Source organism: Triticum aestivum, chromosome 6B (assembly GCF_018294505.1).
Source record: "Triticum aestivum cultivar Chinese Spring chromosome 6B, IWGSC CS RefSeq v2.1, whole genome shotgun sequence".
Classification (NCBI taxonomy): domain Eukaryota; kingdom Viridiplantae; phylum Streptophyta; class Magnoliopsida; order Poales; family Poaceae; genus Triticum; species Triticum aestivum.
In genome coordinates, this window is record NC_057810.1 from 47,055,948 (window position 1) to 47,063,431 (window position 7,484).

Below are 7,484 nucleotides of genomic sequence, written 5' to 3' on the forward strand. Positions count from 1 at the left end.
GGCGAGGTCGGTGCGGTGGTCTCGGGCGTTGCGAGCGCTCGGGGCTCGGCTGCTCGATGAAGTGGACAGCGGCGGAGCTCCTGGACACGGTGAGACGGCGTGGGGTGGTCGGAGGGCGTGGCTACGGCGAGGGGGTGGCGGCGATGGCGTCGGCCATGGCTGGGGCGTGCGAGGGGGAGGAGCTGGAGAGGAGAGGGGGTGTCTGGGGGTTCGGGGGAGAGAGAGAGGCCGATCCACGGCGTTAGCCGGGCGAGGGAGGCGGCGAGGCGGCGAGCAGCTGCGTGGCGAGCTGCGGTGCCGCCGCCGAGCACCTTGGTTGCCTGCCTGGCGAGCCAAGCAGCTCGCTGGAGCGGTGGCCGGGCTGGGCCGACCAGGTGGGCTGGCTGGTGGGCCTGCGGTGGCGCCAGGTAGGTTTTCCCCCTTATTTTCTGTTTCTGTTTTTATTTAATATATCTGCAACTTTGTTGAATTTAATAAAATACCTAGGCAACTTCAAAAATCACCAAACTATTCCTGGCCCATAGTTGGATTATTTCCAACATGAAACATTTTAGTTTGGAGATATTTGAGCATTTAAATATTTTATATTATTTTAATGCCCAAATTCAAATATTTATGATTTAATTCAAAAACCCTAGGATGGCCTAGGAAAATGTGCACCATTTTTGGCAGAGGTTCTGAACCAAGACAAAAATGATGGGCATTTTAGAAGGGCATTTCAGGTTCATTGAAAAATTATTTCAGTAACACTAGTTGGTTTCAGAGGGGACTGGGGGTTCTGTCATCCCCATTTCAAGTTTCTGATGAATGAGTAAACATGATGCAACACTCTAATGCATGACTAGCTAGGGTGTGACAGCGCGTGGCAGTGTCTCTACTGGGCGAATCACCACTAGTGACCCCGCACGCTCCATGGTCTATATTCTCTTTAACGATAGGTTTTGCCGGACTCTAAGAATGCCACTCAGCCTGCACCTAGTTGAGGATCTTGCAGTAGAAAGAAACCGCCTTGTAGAATGGCGGCTGCGGCATGCTACATGGCTACACCCAGGGATGGAGCCAGGATTTCAACATAGGGGGGAGGGGAACACTAAGTCTCATACGCAACGGCTATGTTGTACAAAAAATTTGGGTCTTGTTTATTGGAGATGCCATGGTGTACACATACCCTATTTTTTTGTCTATTCATTGCATTCGCATGATCAAAACTTGATAGAAAATTGACAAATGACAAAAAAATCACAACACTAGAAACACAAGATAATCTTATGAACTATTAATTTGTATTAATGCAATGTAGGTAAATAATACATTACCTGATCTCATTATTTATTGGAATTGGTGAGATGGACCTCACTGATTCAACACAGTCCCAAAACCAGAATTGGCGAGATGGACCTCACTGATTAACACAGTCCTAAAACCATAATGGGCTAAAGCATGCGGTTTTGTCGAAGCAATTAAAGAAGAGTGGTACACAGGGAAAGATGATTAGTTTGAGAAGGATAAATCAGGACTAACTAGTGCTCAAAATAAACTACTTTTTGTCCTTGTGTTGTCGCTCATCATCCGTGCATCCGCTCTGCATGCTGGCAACCTCCCACTGTTCAGAACTCCCCTGCTCGGAACGAAGCCTAGAACGATGCGGTGGGGCTGGGTCTCGGCCCGATGACCCTGCGCATTGTTGTTGCCGCGCCTCCCTTGCCGCTGCCCTTCTCTCCCTCTCGCTCGGCTCACTATCCCTCGCCGTGGCTCTGCTCACTGAAGAAGAAGGAGAAGTTCAGAAAAGTTCAGACAATGGTGGATATAGGAGTTTTTCCGGCACACGAACGCCTCCTTTTCTTCCTCGAGCACGAATTCGATAGTGTCACTCTGTTACAACGGCACCGTGCTGCTTTATACCCCGAGCCAGCGCACCGGGCATGCACCCACGCCTCCACTCGCACCCCGATCGTGCCTGCGCTCTCCGCGCTCTGACCACGCCCGCGCCGCACCCGAACGCGCGCTTCTCATGGTGAGCCTCGCTGGATCGCGCCCGATCAGGCCGCACGGCTCGCCAACAGACCCACACACACACGCACGCCCTACGGTGTACACTTGCACGGCCACCCCGTGCACCACACGCACGCACGCACACACTACTCGCCGTGGACCCGACGTGCCCGACCCGGCCAGCTCGCGCCCATACACGCGCTGGTCGTGTCCGGTGCATCGCCGTGGCTTATTAGCCCAACACTCGCACCCTAAGCCGCGGCTCAGAGCAGCCCGGTGTCTTCGACGCCGTTGTCCACCAGCAGCGCACGCCCGGCGACCAGCTCCTTCCGCATCAGGGGACACTCCCTTTTGAAGTGCCCCCTGACACCGCACTTGTAGCACTTCCAACGGCGATTGTCGACGCCGCCTGATGCCGTGCTCGCCGCGCCGTCGTCGTCGTCCTCTCCGCGTGCACCGCCCCGACGCCGCTCGCGCGCACGCCACTGTGCCGCGGTGTGCAGCAGCTGCTCACCGCCGCCTTGGTTGCCTCCGTCCTGCCCGCGCCGTCGCAGCCTCTCGCCGAAGGCCTTCAGCCGTCCCAGCGCGTCCTCGAACGTCATGTCGTCGACGTCACAGAACTGCTCGATCCCGGCCACTGCTGGGTACAGGCGGTTCGGCACCGAGTCGAGCAGCTTCTTGACGAGGGAGGCGTCCTCCAAGGTCGAGCCCAACGCCGCGTAGCGCGCCGCCATCCCATCGAGCCTGCCGGCGAAGTCATCCAGGCTCTCGGCGTCCGCCATGCGCAGGAGCTCGAACTCCCCGCTGTGCCCAGCCGTGCCGCCCGCACGCGGTCCGCGCCGACGAACCATGCCTTCAGAGCAGCCCACACATCCGTGGCGGTCTTCTTCGCCGCCACCTGCAGCAGCAGGTTCTCCGCGAGCGCGCCGAGCAGGTTTGCCCTCGCCGGCTTGTCCTTCGTGGCGATCACGGCCGCCGCCGCGTCCTCCGGCATGACCACCGCCTCCCACAGCCCGGCCGCATCGAGGTTCGCCTCCATCTTGATCGCCCACGCCGTGTAGTTCTAGCCGGTGAGCTGCGGCACCGCCTGCGGCAACGATCCGCCCGTTCCGCCGGCGTACGGGACGATCGACATCGCCGGCGCGCCCAGACCAGAACGTGGCTCTGATGCCAATCGTTGTTGCCGCGCCTCCCTTGCCGCTGCCCTTCTCTCCCTCTCGCTCGGCTCACTATACCTCGCCGTGGCTCTGCTCACTAGAGAAGAAGGAGAAGTTCAGAAAAGTTCAGACAATGGTGGACACAGGAGTTTTTCCGACACATGAACGCCCCCTTTTCTTCCTCGAGCACGAACTCGATAGTGTCACTCTGTTACAACGGCACCGTGCGGCTTTATACCTCGAGCCAGCGCACCGGACACGCACCCCACACCTCCACTCGCACCCCGATCATGCCTGCGCTCTCCGCGCTCTGACCGCGCCCGCGCCGCGCCCGAACGCGCGCTTCTCGCGGTGAGCCTCGCTGGATCGCGCCCGATCAGGCCACACGGCTCGCCAACAGACCCACACACACACGCACGCCCTACGGTGTACACTTGCATGGCCACCCCGTGCACCACACGTACGCACGCACACACTACTCGCCGCGAACCCGACGTGCCCGACCCGGCCAGCTCGCGCCCATACACGCGTTGGTCGTGTCCGGTGCATCGCCGCGGCTTATTAGCCCAACACTCGCACCCTAAGCCGCGGCTCAGAGCAGCCCGGTGTCTTCGACGCCGTCGTCCACCAGCAGTGCACGCCCGGCGCCAGCTCCTTCCGCATCAGGGGACACTCCCTTTTGAAGTGCCCCCTGACACCGCACTTGTTGCACTTCCCGCGGCGATTGTCCACGCCGCCTGATGCCGTGCTCGCCGCGCTTTCGTCGTCGTCCTCTCCGCGTGCACCGCACCGACGCTGCTCGCGCGCACGCCACTGTGCCGCGGTGTACAGCAGCTGCTCACCGCCGCCTTGGTTGCCTCCGTCCTGCCCGCGCCGTCACAGCCTCTCGTCGAAGGCCTTCAGCCGTCCCAGCGCGTCCTCGAACGTCATGTCGTCGACGTCACAGAACTGCTCGACCCGGCCACTGCTGGGTACAAGCGGTTCGACACCGAGTCGAGCAGCTTCTTGACGAGGGCGGTGTCCTCCAAGGTCGAGCCCAACGCCACGTAGCGCGCCGCCATCCCATCGAGCCTGCCGGTAAAGTCATCCAGGCTCTCGGCGTCCGCCATGCGCAGGAGCTCGAACTCCCCGTTGTGCCCAGCCGCGCCGCCCGCACGCGGTCCGCGCCGACGAACCATGCCTTCAGAGCAGTCCACACATCCGCGGCGGTCTTCTTCGCCGCCACCTGCAGCAGCAGGTTCTCCGCGAGCGCGCCGAGCAGGTTTGCCCTCGCCGGCTTGTCCTTCTTGGCGATCACGGCCGCCGCCGCGTCCTCCGGCACGACCACCGCCTCCCACAGCCCGGCCGCATTGAGGTTCGCCTCCATCTTGATCGCCCACGCCGTGTAGTTCTCGCCGGTGAGCTGCGGCACCGCCTGCGGCAACGATCCGCCCGTTCCGCCGGCGTACGGGACGATCGACATCGCCGGCGCGCCCTGACCAGAACTTGGCTCTGATGCCAATGGTTGTTGCCGCGCCTCCCTTGCCTCTGCCCTTCTCTCCCTCTCGCTCGGCTCACTATCCCTCGCCGTGGCTCTGCTCACTAGAGAAGAAGGTGAAGTTCAGAAAAGTTCAGACAATGGTGGACACTGGAGTTTTTCTGGCACACGAACGCCCCCTTTTCTTCCTCGAGCACGAACTCGATAGTGTCACTCTGTTACAACGGCACCGTGCGGCTTTATACCCCGAGCCAGCGCACCGGGCACGCACCCACGCCTCCACTCGCACCCTGATCGTGCCTGCGCTCTCCGCGCTCTGACCGCGCCCGCGCCGCACCTGAACGCGCGCTTCTCGCGGTGAGCCTCACTGGATCGCGCCCGATCAGGCCGCACGGCTCGCCAACAGACCAACACACACACGCACGCCCTACGGTGTACACTTGCACGGCCACCCCGTGCACCACATGCACGCACGCACACACTACTCGTCGTGGACCCGACGTGCCCGACCCGACCAGCTCGCGCCCATACACGCGCTGGTCGTGTCCGGTGCATCGCCGCGGCTTATTAGCCCAACACTCGCACCCTAAGCCGCGGCTCAGAGCAGCCCGGTGTCTTCGACGCCGTCGTCCACCAACAGCGCACGCCCGGCGACCGGCTCCTTCCGCATCAGGGGACACTCCCTTTTGAAGTGCCCCCTGACACCACACTTGTAGCACTTCCCGCGGCGATTGACCACGCTGCCTGATGCCGTGCTCGCCGCGCCATCGTCGTCGTCCTCTCCGTGTGCACCGCCCCGACGTCGCTCGCGCGCACGCCACTGTGCCGCGGTGTACAGCAGCTGCTCACCGCCGCCTTGGTTGCCTCCGTCCTGCCCGCGCCGTCGCAGCCTCTCGCCGAAGGCCTTCAGCCGTCCCAGCGCGTCCTCGAACGTCATGTCGTCGACGTCACAGAACTACTCGATCCCGCCCACTGCTGGGTACAGGCGGTTCGGCACCGAGTCGAGCAGCTTCTTGACGAGGGCGGCGTCCTCCAAGGTCGAGCCCAACGCCGCGTAGCGCGCCGCCATCCCATCGAGCCTGCCGGCGAAGTCATCCAGGCTCTCGGCGTCCGCCATGCGCAGGAGCTCGAACTCCCCGCTGTGCCCAGCCGCGCCGCCCGCACGCGGTCCGCGCCAACGAACCATGCCTTCAGAGCAGCCCACACATCCGCGGCGGTCTTCTTCGCCGCCACCTGCAGCAGCAGGTTCTCCGCGAGCGCGCCGAGCAGGTTTGCCCTCGCCGGCTTGTCCTTCTTGGCGATCACGGCCGCCGCCGCGTCCTCCGGCACGACCACCGCCTCCCACAGCCCGGCCGCATCGAGGTTCGCCTCCATCTTGATCGCCCACGCCGTGTAGTTCTCGCCGGTGAGCTGCGGCACCGCCTGCGTCAACGATCCGCCCGTTCCGCCGGCGTACGGGACGATCGACATCGCCGGCGCGCCCTGACCAGAACGTGGCTCTGATGCCAATCGTTGTTGCCGCGCTTCCCTGGCCGCTGCCCTTCTCTCCCTCTCGCTCGGCTCACTATCCCTCGCCGTGGCTCTGCTCACTAGAGAAGAAGGAGAAGTTCAGAAAAGTTCAGATAATGGTGGACACAGGAGTTTTTCCGGCACACGAACGCCCCTTTTTCTTCCTCGAGCACGAACTCGATAGTGTCACTCTGTTACAACGGCACCGTGCGGCTTTATACCCCGAGCCAGCGCACCGGGCACGCACCCACGCCTCCACTCGCACCCCGATCGTGCCTGCGCTCTCCGCGCTCTGACCGCGCCCGCGCCGCGCCCGAACACGCGCTTCTCGCGGTGAGCCTCGCTGGATCGCGCCAGATCAGCCCGCACGGCTCACCAACAGACCCACACACACACGCACGCCTACGGTGTACACTTGCACGGCCACCCCGTGCACCACACGCACGCACGCACACACTACTCGCCGCGGACCCGACGCGCATCTCTGCACCTCCCATGTTGGTTGTGACGCCCGAGTGCCCGAGCCATCCCAGTCGGGCTCGCCGCCCCCTGCTGCGGCTTCGTCCCCGCGCACCCCCATGGCTAGCCCACTGCCCAGGTCGGCAGTGCTGCCACCCTCCCCGGACGCTGCTACTTCAGTCCTCTGCGTTGCTCCATCTACTGCGGCACCTATGGGGAACGCTGCTGCTTCTGTCCTCTGCACCATGCCATCTGATGCGGCACCTGCGGTGAGGCTGTCGCCCCATCCTTGCAGCTCTCATGGAGTGGCTGCGGGCGATGAGCAGTCGGGCTCGGGGCCCCTGGAAAGCTTCATGGTCTACATCGTAGGCGAGCCGCCGATGGCTATGCCCCTTGCCAGCACGTACGAAGGAGCCCTAGCAACCCACCGGTACACCCTTGCCACCCACACGACCAAGGAATATAGCCACCGCCGTCGCCATGATGCCCGCCAGAGAGCCAACCATGCAGAACACCACAAGGAGCCGCTGCCCTGGCATCCATGTCCCCAAGATTCCGCCACAAGGAGCCGCTGCCCGTGGTCATCGGCACTGATATGCCCGACGGCACAACAACCCTCCAAGAGACCCCTTGATCCAACCCCGACGCCATAACATGAGAGCGCCACTCCAACCAACCCGCAAGATCTTCCATTGGCATGAATGGAGGTTACTTAGAGAAGGCAAGCCCGACTCCAAGGTGACCGAGCGCCGGAGCACGCATGCGTGGTAGCCAGCCCCAGGCGGGAGGACCTCGTCAAACTATTGCACTGGCAGCCAGCCTACGCCGTTGGCCCACTGCCAGTTAGTATAGCATGGTAGCATGGAGAAGCTAGCACGCAGCCCAATCAG